At 42.7% G+C, this 22,775-nt stretch overlaps 2 long non-coding RNA genes across 2 annotated transcripts; one reads left to right on the top strand and one right to left on the bottom strand.

The window, feature by feature from the left end:
• Positions 1-9,942: 9,942 nt before the first annotated feature.
• LOC309373645 lies at positions 9,943-12,549 on the bottom strand. The gene is made up of 3 exons (XR_014170124.1): positions 12,417-12,549; positions 10,747-10,817; positions 9,943-10,067 (listed from the first exon to the last, which is right to left on the bottom strand). It is a non-coding gene; the product is annotated as an uncharacterized lncRNA (long non-coding RNA).
• A 1,656-nt stretch (positions 12,550-14,205) lies between these two features.
• Positions 14,206-15,150, top strand: LOC309373888. Its single transcript, XR_014170272.1, has 2 exons — positions 14,206-14,386; positions 14,835-15,150. It is a non-coding gene; the product is annotated as an uncharacterized lncRNA (long non-coding RNA).
• Positions 15,151-22,775: the final 7,625 nt, after the last annotated feature.

The following is a 22,775-nucleotide window of genomic DNA, read 5'->3' on the forward strand; positions in this document are numbered from 1 at the left end:
TTTCTCATACAAAGTTTGCAACGCGTTTAACTGAAACGCTTCTTGGATGTGTCTAGATCCAGCCTTAGTCAGATTGTGAAATGGAGCGGGGGGTTGAGTCCAGTCTTCAGATGCCCTGGTCTCTTCCATCCCCACACCCATTTGTCTGTTCAAGGCAACGAGTATTGCTGACTGCATTTTGCCTGCAGCCTTTCTATCGAAATTTCTTAAGAATAAACAAAGTGATCTAAAGCATTTCTGACCCTGCTGCTTCAGAAAGCAACAGATAAGCTGCATTCGCACAGTTTATTCTACTTCCTCAATGTTTTCTTAATGGTTACTTAGAATCATAGAGTTGGAAGTGACCTTCCTCAATCTCAGCCCTCCAGATGTTTTGAGACTACAATTCCCATCATCCCTGACCACTGGTCCTTCTAGCTAGGGATCATGGGAGTTGTAGGCCAAAACATCTAGAGGGCTGAGGTTGAGGAAGCCTGATAGTCCAACCCTCTGCAATGCAGGAACGTGCAGCTTTCAGCATTGTATTTGAGCTTTCACATGACATAAAAGCCACTCCTGGAAAACTAATGATATATAGTTACAGATAGGTAGCCGTGTTGGTCTGCCATAGTCAAAACAAAAAAATTCCTTCCAGTAGCACCTTAAAGACTAAGTTAGTTCTTGGTATGAGCTTTCTCTGTGTATCTGAAGAAGTGTGCATGCACACGAAAGCTCATACCAAGAACTAACTTAGTTGGTCTTTAAGGTGCTACTGGAAGGAATTTTTTTGTAATGATATATAGTGCATGTTTAGTGCTCATTTCCACGTTGTTTGATTCCAGAAAGAAAATCTGTTTGCAACCCACTCAACCTGTAAAATGGTGGGAGTAAAATGATAAAATTTGAGGCAGTATACCAACACATAGTTCTTTCCTGCTGTTTTCACAGGCAAGCAAAAATATGCATGTGTAGAAAGGGTTGGAGAGTAGGGAATCATGTTCATTGTTGTGTCATGCCCACTGGTGTGAATGTAATTTAGTGCTGCCTGCTAGTATATACCGGTAATCATAATTTATTGCTTATACCCTGCCCATCTGGCCAGGCTCCCCCAGTCACTCTGGTTGGCTCCCAACAGGATTTTAAAAACACAATAAAACATCAAACATTAAAAACTTCCCTAAACAGAGCTGCCTTCATATGTCTTCTAAAAGTCAAATAGTTGTTCATTTACTTGGCATCTGATGACAGGGTGTTCCACAGGGAGGGTGCCACTACCAAGAAGGCCCTCTGCCTAGTTCCCTGTTAAATCACTTCTTGCAATGAGGGAACCGCCAGAAAGCCCTCGGCGCTGGGCCAAAAAGTTACAGTTCCGTAACACAGCAGATACTGCAATGTAAAAAGGATAGAAGAAAACTAGCATTATGACCAGGAAAACTTATGCAATATTTACTGTGTCTGATTGTGCCTATGGTAATATAGAGCCATTAACAATGAGTAAGGATGGTGCATATGTTTGTGCAAACATAGGGAGTAATTCTTTGGAACATGGTACAAGCCAGGATGCTACATGTCATGATGAGGGCATGAAAGGTTGGGTGCAGAGCACAGGGTTTGCATTCCTGTTAAAGCCAGGCTGTCATGAGTTGTGATAATATCAAAAAGTAAGTGTTGGACACTTCTGCAGAGACTGTCCAGAAGGAACCTGTGGTTGTTGTTTTTCATTTGAAGCCCTTCACCAAATTAACACCTGCCAAGTGCCATCTGCCCATTTCATAAAGTCTGCAGGAGCATGGAGCAAGGGTCTTCTCTAATGTGTCACTTATCAGTTGTGAGACTCAAGGAGGCCTGCCAGGGACCAAGGAGGAGAGCTTCAGGAAACAAGTCAAAACTGGATGTGCTCCAAAAAGGCATCTGAATTGAGTGCAAGCTGGGCAACTTGTTCCCACTTCGTTCCAAAAAGAAAAAGAAATCACCGGAAATGAATGTTTGTACTGGTTTTCCTTGGAAGATTCTTATCTTGAGTTCAGGTTATTGTCAGCTCCCTGTAGCTTTCCTGTAAGAAAGAAAAGAGAAACCAGGAAAATGAAATGGGATACTAAACTGTGCTTTAGTATGCTACACACAGACATTATGTGCAGCACATACGCCCTTGAGGAAGAGCACATGTTTTGCATGCAGAAAAAAATCACTTCAGTTCCTATTATCTCCAGGCAGCGATGGGGAAGACCCTGATCTGAAATCTGGGGGGAGTAGCCTACAACTCCCATCAACTCTGACTATTGGCCAAGCAGGCAAGGAGGAGGAGAGTCTGTTGCTGCCACCACAGAGGTTCAGCCTTGTGTGATGTGCCAGCTCTGAGATGCAGGAAGAGGGCTGAGCCACCCTGGGTGGGAAGAAAAGGGACACAGAGCAGAGAAGAAGAAGAGTTTGGATTTGATATCTCACTTTATCACTTCCCTTAAGGAGTCTCAAATTGGCTAACAATCTCCTTTCCCTTCCTCCCCCACAACAAACACTCTGTGAGGTGAGTGGGGCTGAGAGACTTCAGAGAAGTGCGACTAGCCCAAGGTCACCCAGCAGCTGCATGTGGAGGAGCGGGGAAGCGAACCCAGTTCACTAGATTACGAGTCCACCGCTCCTAACCACTATACCACACTGGCACTACAACACTGGCACTTGGTGTTGTTTTTTAAATGCTTTGTGCATCTGCATCCAATCTTGCCCCTTTCCAAATTTTATTCAACGTTGTGTGTATTTTCACCTGAGGAATGTTGGAAGGCATGTAGTAGCAGTCACGTTAATAACCTAATAGGATAGGGGTGGCTAATCTGTGGCCCTCCAGATGAGATTGGCAGCTCTATCACCCTTAGGCAATATGGTTAACTATCAAGAATGATGGGAGTGGAAGAGTACCATATTAGCTACCTCTGGTTGATTATGACCTGCTTAAATCCCGCAGAGGCAGAATACAAGTCACAACGAATAATAAATTTCTGTGTTGATCAATGGCTTCTGTGGGTGATTATCCCTGGCCAAATCTGAATAATTAAGCCAAAGGCCAAAAATTTATTCAAACAGTATCTCTTTGTTTCTGGCAAAATCCAATCACTTTGTCAAAACGATTCTGGACTCAATAATACAGATTTTTGTTGCTATGTTTGTTTTGAAATAAAAGAAAAGAAAATGCATTCAATTAGCCAAAGAATTCTAAAAAGGCCATTTTATAAGCAAGAAGATTTGTCTCATGAAAAAGCAGAGAGGTGTTTGATTTGTTTGCCTTGTTTTTACTGCCCAAGTCTATAGGACAATGTTTTCGACCTGTCCTCCAATGGCATCTAAAAACTAGATGCATCCTTCAGAGATACAGATCTATAAATTAACTGGCTCATGTTTTACAACGGAAGTAGCACTGGCTCAGCATAGCAAAGATGGGGCAGGGTAATACTGCAAAGCCATCTCCTCCATTGTACCGCCTGAATGCTGCACTAAATTGACCAATAAAATATCACATATTTGATTAAATCAACAGCTTGTAAGTGTAGTGGGTTTTAGTGCTGGCAGGCTGAGTGATACAAGATCCTGGTGTAACTTAATATAATTGACTTTAACCAAAATATATAGAAGTCAGTGCCATATTTTATCTGCAGCAGAACTTCAGCGCTTTGTGATTGTACCCACAGAGCCGAGAAGAGGATATGGATTCACATCGCAATTCTAATAACTCACAGGACTCATCGTACCATGACGTTTGAACTTTCTGCTATGCAGAATCTGGAAGTGTGATTGATCAGTAAGAACGTGCCTTGCTGCATTATTACTGGAGGGTTACATGAGAAGGGGAGAAAGTATCCATATTTAAATGAGTGACTGGGATTAGAATGCCATTGTTATTCAGGGGAAAAAACCTATGCCTGAAATGTAAAGGTCAGAATCACTGCTGAGGACTCGCCTGTAGCACCTGCAAGTAAAATTCTCCTTCGCATGCAGAATATATATAAATCCCCTTCCTTCTTTTGGTACTATAGCAGAAGCTGCTAGATGGCTGGAGATTTTCTTCTCTCTCTTAGTTTCCATCTCCCAGAGTCTGTCAGTTAAAGAACAACAGTAAAATTTGCCTAATCCTAGTAAACTAAACCAGGGTTTCCCAAACTTGGGTCTCCAGCTGTTTTCAGACTCCAATTCCCATCATCCCTGACCACTGGTCTTGCCAGCTAGGGGTGATAGGAGTTGTAGTCCAAAAACAGCTAGAGAGTTTGGGAAACACTGGGCTAATCCTATGCACATCTACTAAGAAGTACCTCTCACTGAGTTCAGTGGAGTTCAGGTAAATACTGTTAGAACCTAAAACTAAGATTCTTTCAAGAATGTATAACTTGCTGTTAAAATGGAATACACAGGATGAAACAGTCAAATCAGCTATGATTAAATGGGCACAGGACATAGGTCATAACATTATGTTTGCAGACTGGGAAAAGTTGTGGACCACCGGTATGAAATTTACGGCATGTAATGCCCTAAGAGAGAATATTATGAAAATGATTTATAGGTGGTACATGACCCCAGTCAAGCTTGCTAAAATGTATCACCTGCCTGATAACAAATTTGGAAATGTAAAGAAACTGAGGGTACCTTCTTTCACCTTTGGTGGACGTGCCCAAAGATTAAGGCTTTCTGGGATATGATATATAATGAACTGAAAAAGGTATTTAAATATACCTTCCTTAAGAAACCAGAGGCCTTTCTCCTGGGCATAGTAGGCCAATTGGTGTCAAAGAAAGATAGAATGTTTTTTATGTACGCAACAACAGCAGCAAGAATACTTATCGCAAAGTATTGGAAGACACAAGATTTGCTCACCTTGGAAGAATGGCAGATGCAAGTAATAGACTACATGGAATTGGCAGAAATGACTGGCAGAATCCGAGACCTGGGAGAAGAAGCGGTGGAAGAGGACTGGAAGAAGTTCAAGGACTATCTGCAGAAACACTGCAAAGTTTATGAATGTTAAAATGATGTTGGATATAAAAACAATATGGCATTAGCGACACAGTGTCAAAAAGTATGCAAAAGTGTAATAGAAAAAGGGTGAAAGACTAAAGTCATATTATGTCAAAAGTAAATATTATGCTAAAGATGTTTAATATAAGGAGGAAAGATCGGAGACATAATAGAATTGATTTTAATAATTAGAAATGAGTTTCTAAAGAGGGTAAGGATTTGCTGTATTTGATTGGACAAAGAGGAACACAAAAAAGGGAGGCTTGAGGAAGTCAAGAAAGAGAGTTTTGTAAACACGAATTTTAAAAATTGGAGTTTTTATTCTTAATTTTTCCTTTTTTCAATGGATGGAATTTTTTTTATCTGTTTTATGTGCATTTGTGATTGTTTTGTTGTTCTGTATGTTTGTGATGTTTCTCCTTTTTCTGTAAAATAAATAAATATTTTTTTTAAAAAAAGAAAACAACTAATTTGTCCTTCCCTATTCTAGAAAGTAGCACACAGTAATTTTGCTCATGTAACTGTCTGCACACATTTAGCAGGAGACGTGAGGTAGGAAGACAGCTTAACACTGATCCTTCCATTCATTTCAAGAGAGGTTATTCTGTTAGGTCCCTCTACTGAAACGCTTAAGCTCACAGTGATTTTTTAAATACCAAAATCTATATGGTGATTATGGGCAGCTCTGGGAGATTATATCACCCTTTGTGCTTTACCGCACTTTGGAAGGCTAAGCAAAAAGGAAATAACTCCAAGCAGACCAATAAACAAATTGAGATATAATCCTCCAATATAATCTTCCAATAAATTAAGAGAGAAAAATCTGGTTCCATGATAAAAGATGGCTTACCCACTTTTGGGGGTGGGGAACAGTTGTGACCCAGCCCAACTCTTTGGGGCAGGAGGGTGGAAAGGGAGGAAACACTCCCCTCCTCCTTTGTGGCTGGTTGTTGGCTTCGGCCAATGGAGATGATGGGATCACCCACTAAAAAAATACAAATTTGAGTTGGCAAATTGTGGCCTCCAGAGGGGTCAGAGCAGAGAGAACAAGGCTTCCCTCTGAGCTGCCGTTGTGGTATAAAGGTTTCCTGTTCTGGGAGCTGGTGGCTCAGCTGGCGGCAGATCAACTCATCCACCCTATACATAGGTCCATGAATACAGTGGTACCTCTAGTTACAAACTTAATTCATTCCAGAGGTCCGTTCTTAACCTGAAATTGTTCTTAACTAGAGGCATGCTTTTGCTAATGGGGCCTCTTGCTGCCGTTGCGCCGCTGGCACACGATTTCCATTCTCATCGTGGGGCAAAGTTCTCAACTCGAGGTAACTCTTCCAGGTGAGTGGAGTTTGTAACCTGAAGTATTTGTAACCTGAGGAGTTTGTAACTCGAGGTGCCACTGTACTGTATTATTGAGAGCTTGCTGTGGATATAATCAGTTGCCATATTTGGGGCCAGGAAGGATTTTGCCTGCAGACAAGTTGGGTCCATTTGGGGGTTTCACCTTCCTCATAGCAATTGTCACAACTTTTGGCAGATAAGGCTTTGGGTTGAACCATTTAGCTTATTTCCTGTGAAGGGGTGAATTGGTGCATCACCCCCTTTTCTTCCAGAAGGTGTTATATCTCAGGATGCCTGAATAAAAGGTCTGGATGGAAATTCTTTCCAGTATGCCAATCAGGAAGCAGATGGGCCACAGAGCTTCCAGATGGTGACCTGGGGGGACCCATCTTACTTGACCCCCATCTTGAGGTGACCCTTAACCCGGGCATGGCCCTGTGCAAACTCCAGCCAACAAGGGGAACTATGAACAATGATACAGGCCCAGTGCCTAAGCCTAAGCCTTCATCCATTTGTAATCAATAAATTTGTGGCCATTTTCAATTCCAGAACGTTGTTGTGTCAATTTTCTCACCTCTTATTGCCTCGTCCCTTTATGTCTCTAGAGCACACTGTGCTTGGATCCACAAATACCAGTTTCATAACAGCAGTTTTGTGTTAGCTTAGTTTGCATCATTCAGAGATATTGTAGGGCCATAAGAAACCTCCCCCCCCACCAAGGCCTTTCTGAGAAAGGAGAGGTCCATCAGGAGAACAAGGCTGGCATTGATGGAACAGGCTCAAATGTTTATTATTCAAGGTTGTAAAGAGATAAGCAAACTCAGGAATGTACATGGCCATGGTGTTATGGGGCCATGGCAGGGAGGAGGGAGATTGCAGGAAGGAGGGAGGCCAAGACCTTACATGGTAATAGGAACTTACTATAACTTTCGATTTCCCAGAAATCAGGTGGTTTACAAGAAATCAGGTGGTATTTTATTCTGCAAATGTATAAAAAGCTGGCTCGCTCAGAATTTGGGGGAAGACTCCGGTCATTAGCAGGTCTGTGCCTTTGTGTCCAAGCAATTGCTTCACAATTTTTTTTTTAAAAAAAATCTTTTTTCCCCCTGCTGTCATTTGACTCTTGCAGCGTCCCTGATGCTCCTAGTATCAGATAAGGCTAGATAGGTAGGTCCTTCAATATCAATCCCAAATTCTCAATAATCACCACACTTTTGCACCCAATGGACATCAAGTCCTCCTTGCCATTTTGGCTGGAAAGAATCGATTCCACAGAGGGAGGGAATTTATCCAGGTGGTTTTTTGTTTGATTCAGCCTGGTTGTAGATAAGAGCCTTTTCAAATATGTTGCAGAAATCATTGAAGTTCCCTAGAAACATTTTAGTAGTTCCTGGCTGAGAAGGGTAATAATGTTGGGGAGTCTTCTCCAAAGTTTGTCTGCCACTACTGATATTCCACTGTACTGTAATACAGCCACAGGAGGATTGCAGGTGCCTAGTCAGTACATAAGGCTTTGGTGATACCAAATAATGCTCTCTCATACACCACATGAATTGAACATACACTTTAAATCATGACCCAGACTTCTCTGTACAATGTAACTTGGCAGAGGCAGAATAGACATAGCTCCCTGAAGGTGGAAAGTCTGAAACTGCTGAATTGTTGTATTAGAAGATTAAATAAACTTACACTAAAACAGGAATGGAGAGAAACCTGCACAAATATTCTAATTGACCTGTGGCAGGTAATAGAATTTTAAACATGAAATACTTTACATTTAATATAACTAAATTGTAGCAGTAAAATTTACATTGCAAAACTGATCTAGGCAAGTATGTTTCTTTTTTTCCTGGTGACTAGTAACATGATATGCTCAAACATAGCGGATGACATTTTTAATTTGACTCTGTTCATCAGAGGGTTGCAGCTCATACATTTCATTCAATCAGAACAGAATGAGGAGGACATCAGTCAAGGCTTCTCCCTAGCCTGGCTCCAGTTTCATTTGGATTTGAACATTTGCTTAGAATGACCCACGATGGCCTTAACTTCTCTGCAGACCTGAACAAAACCAAAGCAGAGATTTCTGCAGTCATCTATGATAGGCGGAAATGTGAGAATACAGTAAGCACGCAAGTTTTGTGGGGGCTACATTCCGTGAATCACGCCTAAAGCCAACTTCACATAAAATCAAAACCCACTGACTTCAGTAGTGGGTGATATTACCAAAGTCATTTCCCCAGTAACCCCCTTTCTGCTGCTTAATTTTTATTTATTTATTTATTTTGCCATACATGTAAAACTGATTGTGTACAAGATAAATGCCTGTAAGTTACAGGTTTACTGTATTGAAGGGTGGCTGTTCTTTGATCTGCGTAATGTTTCATAATGTGCAAAATAGGTAGCTTCACCTTTAACACATCTGAATGAGTTATGATTTTAAAATGTTTTTGTCATCTTCTATTCTTCTAACCAGCCTTTCCATCTGTGAGAATATGTCTTCATATAATAATATAATGATATGCTATATGATCAACTGTGGAATATCCCATTAGACATTCTGGATTTGTTTTTTTTTCACTTTTCAAAGTTATGTTGTTACTTATCACTATTTGTGTATTATTATTGTTGTTGTTGTTGTTGTTGTTTAAAAACATCCCTATTGGTATATACTTTATTGAGCCTGTGGCACTTATATAGCCTAGCCTATGGGTATCTCAGAATTTCCATACAATCTCCTGTTGAAGCACTGACCTTTCTGAAACTTTATTAGCTTTAATAGTATAGCAACATCATTTCTCCTTAGGCTTCTGAAGCTGATCTCATATGCAGAGGTGACTCCAGGAAAACTAGTTTGGTTGGTGAGAAGTCTGGTGAGAGGGGGGAAAGACGATTATTAAGGAAGCAAGAAATTAATCCATGTTATATAGTGACTGAAAGCTACGGGAGGAAATGGAAGAGTGAAGAATATTTTTAGGGAGCCTCCACTAGTTCTTACAGTCATTTGGAGTCATCCTTAAACAGACCTGATCTGAACTTTAATTCCAAGCATATGATTCATTAGGTGAGATACTGTATTTTCAGTTGCCATAGTCTGTACAATATGCAACTCTGGCAAGTGTTCAATATGCAAGTCTGGCAAGTGTTTAATAGCCACAATTTATGCCTTGATTTCTGGACATTAACACATGATGATGTTGAATAATAATAATAATAATAATAATAATAATGAGTTATTTAGCAATCCTAACAGTAACAAACCCAATATTCTCTCCCCGCCCCTAGCTCAGCTGCTTCCAAAGAAACAGAGGCCATGCTATTATTTTTTTTATTCTGAGCAAGAGAGAGGGGGAAGATATTCCAGGATGAAAATAGCTGCTTTCCTTGTAATCAGCAGGTAGCTCTGTATTGTCTTGTGATGACTTCTGCACTCAGCAGAACAGTAAAAAAAGAAGTCATTTTTCTGAAGGAATTGGGAATCCGAAGCTGTGCTTTGTGTTCACTTTACACAGTGGGATTTCGTTTGGGCTCATCGGAGACAGTCATCTTAGGCCTGTCACATACATTATTCAAAAACACATAGCTTTCTGCTAATAAGGCAATCAGAACAAAGTGATTACCCTTCCAGTGTAGTAACTTAGAGATGCATTGTGAGTTATCGTGATCAGTAGCTTTTCTTTTCTTCTTTTTACACTGCATAAACTCTAGCTTGACCAAATAGTTCACATACTGATTCTTCCTCAGGTAGCAACCTGGACACACACAAAATGGCATACTGTGAGCCAGCTTGGGTGAAAATGACCAGTATTGTGCAGTTTATAGCTCAATTCACATGACAAGAGGTGGAAGAATTTGAGGAAGGGACAATATGAACAGAGGGAGGATTTAAAGGTGACAAGAGAACTGGTCCAATGGCAGCATGATGACGCATACTGAAAAGTCCACCATAGTTTTGTAATCCATTCATAAATGAAGGCCGTGAAAGGTGTATTCAATTTATGATGCAACACAATGGGCTTCCTTAGAACAGGACATTGATTCCTGTTCAAATCTTGGGAATCTGGGCTTCTCTAAAAAAAAATGCTTCTAGTCTTAGTGGTAATAGAGAAATCCTGAAGGAATGCTGTTCTCAATATTGTTTAATATAAGCCAATGCGTTTGTGACCTTTGCAATCGCTTCTGTAGTTCTACTGCAATAACTTACATACATAAATGAGCCATCGGAGAACTTATCCCAGAGATAGCATTTCCATATAAACTTACATCACTTCAAACACAACACATTCTAATGGGAGTCAGTTCACACTATCAAACACCAGTCATTGAAACCCAAGCAGATCTTCTATGTTTAGGGAGAAGCAATCGATGGAGGGGAAGTTTGGATTGCACATCCTGGTCCCATCCCTAATTTCCAGACATTGATCCACTCACCATTCTTGCTTGGGCTCTGCATCATGGACCATCTCATTTCCATGCACTGAATCTTTCATAATTTAGAACTTCTGTAGAGAGTTAAAGTGTAAGGTAGACTAGTACAAGGAGGAGGAAGAGGAGGAGGGGTTCCTGGTGAGGGGTGTAACCAGGACTGGGACACACCAGAGCATGCAGGGAATGTGTTCTCACAGGGTGACAGAGGATGCTGAACGGGTCAATGCACAGGAACCAGAGCAGCAAGACTAGAGCCAGAGGAGCCCCTGTCTCCATGATCATGGTGGGCAGGGAGTTCCAGGAGGCTGAGACAGGCAAGGTGCCTCAGCACAGCTCCCTAGCTGAACAGATGGAGCTTGATAGCTCAGGGAGGAGGTGTACGATTCATCAGCTGTAGTAGGCTTGGAATAGGTGAGGGTCACATGCCTTGTCAATCCCAGATGCTCAGCACACAAGTACAAAAGGGAAGCAGAGCTGCAGTGCTGTGTCGGTTCAGCTGCCCATGTAGATGGACATTGGTTTGGATGCTCCTGGACCAAGGACAGTGCTTTGGGATTGACTCTGGACAGTATCCTGACTGCTGGACATCAGACTTGGCTACTTGGAGTAAACCTGGGCTGTACTTCTTGACTTTTGGACTTTGCATGTGTGGATTGACCCCCAAACTTTGAACTTGACATACTACCTTGCTGCCAGGAAGGCCAGGGGTTCAGGACAATGTGTGTGGACCAAGGCATCTGTAGGACCAGCAGCTGACCCCAGCTACAGCTGAAAATACTGCCAGACCCACACGTTTATTCTGTAGTGCAGGGCCTGCCAATGTGTTGCCATCTAAACGTTGTTGCACCACAACTCCCATAATTCCTGCCCATTAGCCATGCTGGGTGGAGCTGATTGAGTCCAGCAACATCTGGCTACCACTGCTGTGTATACACTGGTACCTCGGGATGTGAACGGGATCCATTCTGGAGCCCCGTTCGCGTCCTAAGCAGAACGTAAGATGTGACTGCGTGTCTGTGCATGCTTGGGTCGCGTTTTGCAGCTTTCATGCATGCGCATGACGTCATTTTGACCGTCTGCACATGCGCGAGCAGCAAAACCCGGAAGTAGCATGCTCCGTTACTTCCGGGTCACCGCAGAGCACAACCCGAAAATACTTATCCTGAAGCATATTTATCCCGAGGTATGACTGTTTGCCAACAAAGGTCCGTATAGTTAAAGCTATGGTTTTCCCAGTAGTGATGTATGGAAGTGAGAGCTGGACCATAAAGAAGGCTGATCGCCAAAGAATTGATGCTTTTGAATTATGGTGCTGGAGGAGACTCTTGAGAGTCCCATGGACTGCAAGAAGAACAAACATCTCCATTTTGAAGGAAATCAGCCCTGAGTGCTCACTGGAAGGACAGATCCTGAAACTGATGCTCCAATACTTTGGCCGCCTCATGAGAAGAGAAGACTCCCTGGAAAATACCCTGATGTTGGGAAAGATGGAGGGCACAAGGAGAAGGGGACGACAGAGGATGAGATGGTTGGATAGTGTTCTCGAAGCTACCAGCATGAGTTTGGCCAAAGACAGTGGAAGACAGGAGTGCCTGGCGTGCTCTGGTCCATGGGATCACAAAGAGTCGGACACGACTAAATGACTAAAGAACAACAACAACAAATGACTGTACCTCCAATTTCAAATACTTGGATCTCCCTCCTTGCATATTCTCAATCCATAGCCCCTCCCTTAGCCTGTACTGCTAAGGAAAGCGGAAGAAGTGGCAGCGGCAGGACTTCAGCTCTCTGCTGGAGCATCCAGATAGTATTCAGAGTACAAGTCCCAGGATTCCTGCAGTGGGAAACTGAGTGGCCACAAAAGGTAACTCAGCCATACAGCATACAGAAAGAGAGGTGGGTGCCACTTGTTTGTGGGTGATTTGGGGGATTCATTCCATGTTCCTACTATGACATTTAAAGACCCAACAACATGTGTGCATGGCCAATCTGTGCCACACAAATGATTTATTGCACACAAGCAATACAGTGATGATAGGGTTGCAGGGGCCAAACAATATGCCTCTGTTGTTATGTCAGCTCAATGGGATAAACCCATGAAAAAAGTGGTTTCTGCCCCCCTGTGGTAACAACTAAAGGCACGCAGCCTGGAAACTGCTCCTAATTCAGATTTGTGGAATGTACTTTAGAGAGGGGTGTTTTAGGATGGAGCCTTGGTACTCAATGTGGGTGCTGGGACTCATCCCTGTTGAGCCCTGTCTCAAATGAAGCCCTGAATGTATCTTCTTTTCTGAAGGAAAAGGAAAATATTGTGGTGCCTGGAGATAGTGAATTAAACCACATCTGGCATATAAGTAAGTTTTCCTACTTTCTAAAGATCAACTTAGAAAAATAAATATACATGTAATGAAAGACAATTTTCTGTGCCAACTTGCATTTCTTCTGTTGGGATTTGCCTATTTACAAGGTGACGCATGCATAAATCTTGCTTTATTCCGCTTCCTATATTTGCCTGTGAAAAATGTGAAATCTGCAGTTCTCAGACTCACAAATGAAATCACACATGACAAAGATGCAGAGCTTTTGGTAGGGAAGCCTGAATTGTAACACTATATTTCCATCCTTTGCTGACTGCAGAATTTATGTGGAAGGAGAAAAATTGTAATGGAGCTTTTTTGTAGTTCTCGGTTCTTAAACAATGGCTTTTATCATGTATTGACATTCTCTTCTCTCCCCCAGCATTCTTATTTTCCCCCAATAACTCATTTCATTAACAATCTGCAAAACCTGTCCCTTTCACTGCCTACAAACCATGCATCATATTGTCTATTTGAAAGTATAGAAAGTGATACAGATCTGAACGGCTGTTGTTGCACATCACTTGTACATTTGACACAACTTGATATGATGCAAGAGATCTGTGATTAGGATCTCTCACAGAAGGGGGAGCAAAATCAGAATGAATTCAAGATCATAGCCGTGGACAAGAGTTTGGTTGACTCCAGTCTGACAATATTTTGTGGAACGGATTCAAGTGTATACTGGAAATTTAGATTTGCCGCCACACCTACCCCAAGTAAGTATCAAGACACTGCTTTAAGGAAAACTTGGGGCTATGCAAAGAAAACCAATTAACCTATCTTAATCCAATTCAGCCAAACAAAACATAATATGAGCAGGAAAGGCCCCTACTTGGCGAAAACTATGATACCATTTTGTGCAGTCATGGCTTCCCCAAAGGTTTATGAGGGCTGTTGTTTGTTAAAAGTGAAGAGTGTTGTTTGTAAGTGCCTAATCCCCTCACAAACTACAATTCTCAGAGTTCTCTGGGAAGAAATTGTGACATCACTCTTCTGTTTGACAATCTTCTGTGATTGGCCACTGGAAACAGGGAGTTGGACTAGGCGGGCCTTTGGACTGATTCAGCAGATCTGTTCTTATGCTCTTGTGAGTTCTTCATGTTTTGCCATGGATCCAGATAACAAAATGCTAGAAGATGGAGGCCAGAGCTTTGTGGGTTAATAGGTCAAACATTGACAGCAACCTGATACCTTGAAGGGAACACTTACTGTTGCAGGCTTGGGGAAAAGGTTGCTCAGCGAGACTTTCAGCTTTTCCACATTGAAGCAGTTGCACTTTGCAAGTAAAGACTGTAGTTGGGTTGTCGTTGTTTTAATCTATTCTAAGCATGAGGTTATAAAGAGCCCCAAGATGCTACAGATGCAAGTGAAGTGCCTTTTTTATAGCACAGCGTTTTCAGCCCTGCCACAGAATTTGTTTGAAGCATTAACATGGGCCTAGAAATCTGTTTGTCAATTAGAGAGAGCAGCTAAACCCAAAGTGGAACAAAATGAGCACATGCCATTTATTCATTTAGAGTAATTCTTAAACCTCTCCAAATGTTCTTTTCAGAAAGGCAGCCATCCTTTTTGGCTGTCAGCACTTCAAACCCCATTACCTGTACATATGTCATATGGAGTAACAGGAACTCACTTAGTATTATTATGTGCAGTCTTACCACACAAACTCCTTTAAGCAACCCTAGTGTAACAACCTTTCAAGAGAAAAGAAAAGACGTCTTTCTTTTTCAGGTGTGTAAAACAGAGGAAGTTGTGGGGAACTTGGCAAGCATAAAGTACGGAATCTAATACTCACAATCTTCCAGTTTAGGAGTTCTGAAGACTATTTAGTTAGAATACTCAAGTTCTATCTTATAGTCCCAAGAGGGTATCTCAAAGTTGATTGACAGGGTAAAGTCTGCAAAAAAGATACATGTTAGTGAAAGGAATATGCAAAAAATGCATCATGTTAGGAGAAAATGCTTTGCAAAAATGTGTATATTAGGCCATTTTCCATACATAAATGTGCATATTAGGAGATATTTGCAATAAAATGCTGATGAGCTTTCATGCAGACTTTTTTTAAAATGCAAACTCATGTGAAAATATGAAGACCTGAAGATGGGGGGAAATGAGAAACAAAGAGAACCCAAAATCCATAGATTTGCCCATCCTTGGATTATACTCATTCCAGATTTGACTATTGCTGCAAACGCCTGTAACCTCATCCTGATATAGAGAGCTTCCCCAGCCACAGCCGTTTTGGACTAGCTCAAGAATGGCACAACCCATTCTTCCAAGGGAAGGTTCATCTCAGCCGTCCAGGGCTGGTTCAGTCATAGAGGCAAACTAAGGAACTGAGGTTGCAAATATCCAGAAACAACAGCCCCTTCTAACAGAGTAGTCCGGTCACTGCTATGACTTTGCCAAGCAGTGGACTTATCTCCCCATCCACAGCCTGGCTACCCACAGTGCAAGAAAGTTCTCCACCATTACTGATCTACTCACTGAGGAAGCTTATATAACAAGAGTTATTCTGTGAACCGCCCTGACACCTGTGGGTATAGGGTGGTATATTATATTATATTATATTATATTATATTATATTATATTATATTATATTATATTATATTATATTAGTTGAAAAAAGAGATAAAAATTCCCTTGTGAGCTACATTCTAGGTGCCACATTCCAGTTGGTGCATGGGACCAGAAGAAAAAAAGGTGATGGGACAGGTGAGGGATAGTAGATGACATTCCAGCTTATTATTATTATTATTATTATTATTATTATTACCCTTCCCATCTGGCCAGGCCTCCCCAGCCACTCTGGGTGGCTCTCAACAGGATAGTAAAACATCAAACATTAAAAACTTCCCTAAACAGGGTTGCCTTCAGGCGCCACTACCAAGAATGCCCACTCCCTGGCTCCCTGTAACCTCAATTCTCGCAGTGAGGGAACTGCCAAAAGACCCTCGGAGCTGGACCTCAGTGTCCGGGCTGAATGATGGAGGTGGAGACGCTCCTTCAGGTATATTGTGCCGAGGCCATTTAGGGCTCTAAAGGTCAGCACCAACACTTTGAATTGTGCTCGGAAACACACTGGGAGCCAATGTAGATCTTTCAGGACCGGTGTTATACGGTCTCAGCAGCTGTATGGATAAATCTATGCTTTCTACATCCACATGCACCCATGCAAACTCCTCCCATCCATGCAAACAAGAGATATCATCACATTTAGACCAGGCAGAAGCACTTGAAGAGGGGGCTTAGCAGGGTCTGTGAAGGCTGTGACATTCTTGAGGCCTGAGGAGAGTCCTGGGAGCCAGATATACGGGCCTGGAGACATACGTTCCAATGCAGGACCTGTCCTACTAGTTTTCAGTTCCAAAAATCCACTCAAATGAACCATGATTTCCTGGAATATGGGGCCAAACTGTACTGGGATCAGATCTCCCCCATCTCATTTTCTGTTTTACTTTTGTGGAGAGGAAGGGGTCCACATTTTAATGGAGCAGTGGGGAAGGGCTGCTGTTCTTTGGGCTGCAGTTTGAAACCTTAGTCTTGAGGCAGAAGCCTATTGTACAGTGTGCTAGGAACATACTTTAAAACACACAAAAAAACCACACACGTTTGGATCCAAAGCTCTGGTGATTCATATGCATGGTGACTGGCAACAAAACAATGGAGAGACACGGGGAACAAAAGAAGCAATGAGCCGGGACTTGTCAGCATAATAAATGGTAGTTTCAGCGCTCCTGCTGCTTCCTTTTCCTCCAACTTCTTAGAAACCTCAGAGAAGCATTTGACAAGGGGATCTGAAGAATGACAAAGGGAGAGCCCTGCCAATATTTATAGGAACACTGCCAGGCTAGGTAGGTGGCATTCAGCCAAAGACAAAAGTGCTTCTTCAGACTAACTTTTCTTTAATGGGACTGGCACATTGTAATGTAGTTATGTAACAATCCTAACACTAGATAGATAGGCCCATAAAATCAAACCAGTCACTGATGGACAAATGATTCCTTCAAAAATGTTCCCAATCTTCCGTAATCTGTACAAATTCTGAATATTCAGAATATTGGATGTTCTCCCAGTATTTCAGCTGAAGGCACTGATGAATAACTTACATGATTAAAAATCCCTCAGACCAATACTCCCATGTTTATTTTGCTAAATTAATAGCCTTCATTTTAATGTGTGAAATGCCACACAGTTTATTCTCATAAAAAGCAGCATCCTGCTTCATGCAATTTTGTGTGGCGTAAATGGATACGTGTCACAGCGTAGATTATGCATCAAAAAGATGTGCCTGATCTTCATGTGTAATCATTTTATTATGCCTTTATATGCATATAATGTGCAAGTGTTTATCATAAGAAACATAATCTGCTCCATCATTCAACCTACAGCCAAAAATTCACTTATGGTTACATGAAGTAGCACATTGAAACTGGGATATGAATGCATTACTTGGTCGAGCAAACCGCCGCAAATGACACTGGGCCCCCTTTAATTTTTAAAAGTTAGGGTCAGGCATTGAGAGGAGAAGGGTGTTTGAATAGTGTGTTCTCCCTCATGGAGAGCACAGGTTGCAGGCGGAGCTGACAAGACACCTCACTGTTACTAGGCAAATAGTCTGGCCGTCCTTTAAGCAGGGGCGGGCTGTTACTGGGGAAATCTAGATGTTGCCATTTGTTGATTGACAGCCTTATTTGTTAAATACAAGGCACGCAGCGACGAACCTCCTCTTTTCGCTGCGTGCTTCGGATCACCCGCCCTCCCTTCCCTAATTTTAGGCTGTTTGCTTGACCTTGCTATGCCTGTCATGGGGTCGTCTGCTTTGGGGCAGGGGCCCGGTAGGAATTTTGTCCATTTGGCTGATTAGTGTGTGCCACTTGGCTTTTGCCTACTGCGTAGCAAATCGTCACAACTTGTAAGGTTTGCGGTTAGGCATTGGTCTTGGAATTGGTTGGTGGAGGGGTATGGATTCGGCTGCCCCTCCAAAATGCTGCTGCTGCTTCAAGGGGTTTCCATTAAAGGAACCCAGGGGCTCCCCATGCTTTTGTCTGAAACCCCCTGGCAAGGGGCTAGGGCCATGCAAGCCCCTGGGAGCATTCTGGGGAGAGGTGAGGCATGGTTCCCAGTCCCATCTCTCTCCCCAGGTGACTTACCCTTCCTGGCTTCGCGGGGGGTGCGAATGTCAGAGCTGTCCCCGGGCGGGGTCAGTTAGTGCTACCAATGCCTAAGCAACCACTCACATTGCTGTAATTTGAATAAAGTTGTGGCCAGAACTATGCCAAAAACCTTAAACAAAAATTAAGTGTCAATTGTGTTTTTCTTTGGGGGGGGGTGTCTTGGGGACCTCGACGCGCCAACAGCACACAATGCAGCTGGAGTTTTTTGGGAGGCAGACAGGAGGTGTGAGAAGCACTCCTGGCCAGGATCTTAGGCACCAGGGCTTGACAGCTGGCAACTTTCAACATAACACTCCATCTGTAACCTCTCATATATCAAGCAAATCCACTGCAAATATTACAAAAGGGACAGGAAGAATCCAACAGTGGGGCGGTGGCTGAAATGTTGATTGCTCTTTGGGCTTGTCCTTACCTAAGTTATTTACAAAAATAAAGGCAGAGATGGCACCCATGCAGGGCCATCTTAAGCATATCCAGCACCATGGTGTGGGGCTGGAGGAGGAGGACAGTGGCTAGAGGGCAGCTCCTCCGGTGGGGAAGAGGTGGAGGCTGGACGTGGTGACTCCCGGCTCAGCTGGCCACTTCGTGCCATGGTGGCCACGGTAGGCGGAAGCTCCGGGTGAGGTGCTGCTTCTGCGCGGCATGACAGAGGTGGGCGAGGGTGGCAAGCTGATGCCGGGAGGTGGCGCGTCCAGCCTCCACTTCTGCCCTGGTGCCCTCCAGAACCTGGTGTCCTGGCACCCTGCGCCACTAGCCTCTATGGGTAAGACGCCCCTGGACCCATCTCCTTTATTCCTCTTTCCCCCAGTACCTGTGACAGGCCAGTTCAGCATTGTTCATGCAATAATTGCAGGGGAGATGCAGGCAGACAGGCAGGCAGGCACTGTGCAGGCACTGTACATGCACCCCCACAGTTCACTAGGGCACTGAAGCCAGAAGGAATGTGCAAGCTGCAGAGGACATTTGCTGGGGTTGAGCCTTTGCTCAAGAGCAGGTCTAAACTGTGCCCGCAGTTTAGCCAAAGCCATTGTGGAGCTACGATGGTCCGGATCATTTGGCTGAGCCGCCGCTGTTAGATTCCGGGGATAGTATCTTATGTACCTTTGTAAACCTCTCATATATGCCCCTCAGCTGCCAAGTTATAGGCCCAGATGTCGATTAGGCATCTTTGGCAAGGGATAATAGTAAAGTAGCCACTCATAGACTGCCACATGTCCATACATTACTGTGATTCCAAAGGCAGAATTGACATCCGGGGGGAATTTTCAAAAGGTGTCGCTTTGTCCTGGATCTTAGGCAAGTCAATAATAATAATAAAAATCACGTTTTTATGGCATATTTGGAGTATTCCTTAAAAGAACTCACCAATTTTGGGTTTTTCCTAAACAAAGCTCAATCACTTTTGGGGTGTCCTGCTTTTTACTTTCTGAAATAGGGTAACCCTACACCTTACCAAAAAAGAGAGAATCAAAGAGAACACAAATTTGTATAAAAAAATTGCACTCTTCTAATTTGCAACATGCTGCCACCTCTCGCCATCTTATGTAACCTGTCTTGTGCCTCTTGATTTATCAGGTAGCTCACAATTTGCTAGCTGTGTTCATGAGAAAAGGGGCAGAGATGGCTTCTTCTGCTTTCCAAACTCTTCAGGGTACAACATGTGAAACCTGTTCGTGGTATCAGGCCTTGTTATTCCCAGAGCCATGACTTTTGGGGCATGTCCAGCTGTAGTTGAACAACATAGTCTGAACTATGCCTTAGTTTGATGTTTTATTGTGTTCTTAATACTCTGTTGGGAGCCATCCAGAGTGGTTGGGTGGCATATACATAATAAAATTATTATTATTATTATTATTATTATTATTATTATTATTATTACTAGAGATAATTTGTATCTGTAAAAAGGTAAAGGGAGCCCTGACCACTAGGTCCAGTCGTGACCGACTCTGGGGTTGTGGCGCTCATTTCTCTTTATTGGCCAAGGGAGCCGGCGTTTGTCCGCAGACAGCTTCTGGGTCATGTGGCCAGCCTGACCAAGCCGCTTCTGGCAAACCAGAGCAGCACACAGAAACACCGTTTACCTTCCTGCTGGTACCTATTTATCTACTTGCACTTTGTGCTTTCGAACTGCTAGGTTGGCAGGAGCTGGGACCGAACAATGGGAGGCAGGGATTCGAAGTGCTGACCTTCCAATTGGCAAGTCCTAAGCTCTGTGGTTTAACCCACAGCGCCACCCGCGTCCCAATTTGTATCTGTGCATACAAATAAATGGGGCAGTGCACTTACACAATGGAGCCCACTGCTCCCTTGTGTGCCGGATCCCAGCATCAGAGAGGGCCGCCACCGCTGGCGCCTCTCCAATGCTTCCTCCCCTGGTTTAGGCTTGACCCATGAGTGAAGCTGCTGCAACCTCTTTGACACTGTCACCCTTGGGTCAGGCCTGTTGTTTGAGTGGAGCTGCAACCAGCTGGTGGCTTGCCCAGGGGTGGCCCTAAGGAGAAGAAGCTGCTGCTGCCACCCCCTTTGCCCCAGGCACCTGGTTGCACCCCCTCAAAAAAATGCACCTGGGGCAATGCCCCCCAGCTGCCCCCTCGCTATGCCACTGCTATCAGGGACAGAGTCAAAGTCAAACTCTATTTTACTTGTGCTTTAGCCTATCTGTGAATGGATCGGTGGAGAGAGCCAATGTTACTTGTCCTTTAGTACTGTATTTGCTTGGTTTGAAGTACAGCCCCTGTTTAAAAAACAGCCTTTCTTAAAAGTTATAGGCACCAAGAGGGAATGCACATTAGGTGGTGGTTGTTTTTACAGATAAGCAGCTGAAAAACAATCTTTTACATGCTAATTAAATTCAGCATAAGTGGAAATAACCAGTGAACATGTTTTACAAAATGTCTTTTGTCATTCTCAATGGCATAAGGCTATTACACTCAGTGTGTCAAACATAGCATTAAAAAAAAAGAAACACAACCCACCCCTTTCATAATTGCCTTTGTTTGAACACCTCTTTAAAGAACTGGATATGCATATCTCCCAGTGTGCTTGTTACGATGAGATTAGGATGCTGGAAAGCAATCATGTGCATTCATCCTCAGCCTAACAGAACAGTTTCCAGATGGAGAAGTTTCTGCAACCCCCGAAAAAAAAATTTACACAAGGCCAGTGCAAGCAGCCTAGTCCTCATGAATAAACTACAGCCCTTGGGATAGCTTTCATCTGAATCATTTCTGGCTACTCTTGAGTATTTCAAGACATCATACGAAGATCAGATGCACTTTGCGAAGAAGCCATCACCATTAGGACATTTTGCTCTGGGAGATTCCTCTAGGGCTTCAAAGCTTCATGAATGGCTTTTTGTAAATGGTAGCTGAACGGTCCTGGGAATATGGAAGCCCATTGGCAGCCACTAAAAGTCTGAAACCTCCTCATTTTGTATTAACAAACTTATTGCCAATTGCTTTTTTAAAAAAGTGTACACCTAAGTACAGTGGTACCTTGGTACTCAAATGCCAAAAACCCAAATGTAAGTGTTCTGGTTTTTTAACGTTTTTCAGAAGCTGAACTCTCGATGCCATTGTCAGCTATTGTTTCCAGGGTGCCTGCACCAATCAGAAGCTGCACCTTGGTTTTTGAACATTTCAGAAGTCAAACGAACTTCCGGAACAGATTAAGTTTGGCACTTTTGTTTTTGCTATTTATTTTGTGTTTTTGTTTTTGAGACTTTTTTGGTTAATTTGTTTTTGTGACTGTGGAACCCAGTTCAGCTACTAATTGATTGATTGTGTGACTGAGGAAATGGATAAAAGCCCCCCCATCCACACAATGACTGTCATCTGTGCAGGTAAGAAAAAGAATTAATTTTAATTTTCATCGACAACAATACTGTCTTATTTATTTTATAGTACAGGACATTGATCATTGCTTTCATTTTATGGGTCAATGGTCTTGTTAGATAGTAAAATTCATATTACATTGCTGTTTTAGGGGTCGTTTTTAAAAGTCTGGATTAATCCGTTTTGCATTACTTTCTATGGGAAAGTGTCCCTTGGTTTTGGAATGCTTTGGTTTTGGAACGGACTTCTGGAACGGATTAAGTTTGAGACCCAAGGTACATGCACCTAGGGTGCATAATCTCTGAATATGCAAACTCTGGAACACCCTACATTTCTTTGTCCAGTTAATGAACTGTTCACCTGGGTAAGACTGAGCACATTTCCTGGCGGAAATGACTGGCAGAATTCGAGACCTGGGAGAAGAACTGGTGGAGGAGGACTGGAAGAAATTTAAGGACTATCTACAAAAACATTGCAAATTGTATGAATGTTAAGAAGGATGTAAGACTAGCAACAACATGGTTCCAACAAATTAGTTATAAGGAATATGAATCTAAATGCAATTAAAAGTAAAGACAAATTTTGGATAAATAGTATGTCAAAACTAAGTTTTAAAAAGGGTGATTTAAATTTTCTAAAATTTGAGATTTAATATTGGAAAA

Source organism: Podarcis melisellensis, assembly GCF_964234715.1.
Source record: "Podarcis melisellensis genome assembly, chromosome: 7".
In the NCBI taxonomy this organism is placed as follows: Eukaryota; Metazoa; Chordata; class Lepidosauria; order Squamata; family Lacertidae; genus Podarcis; species Podarcis melisellensis.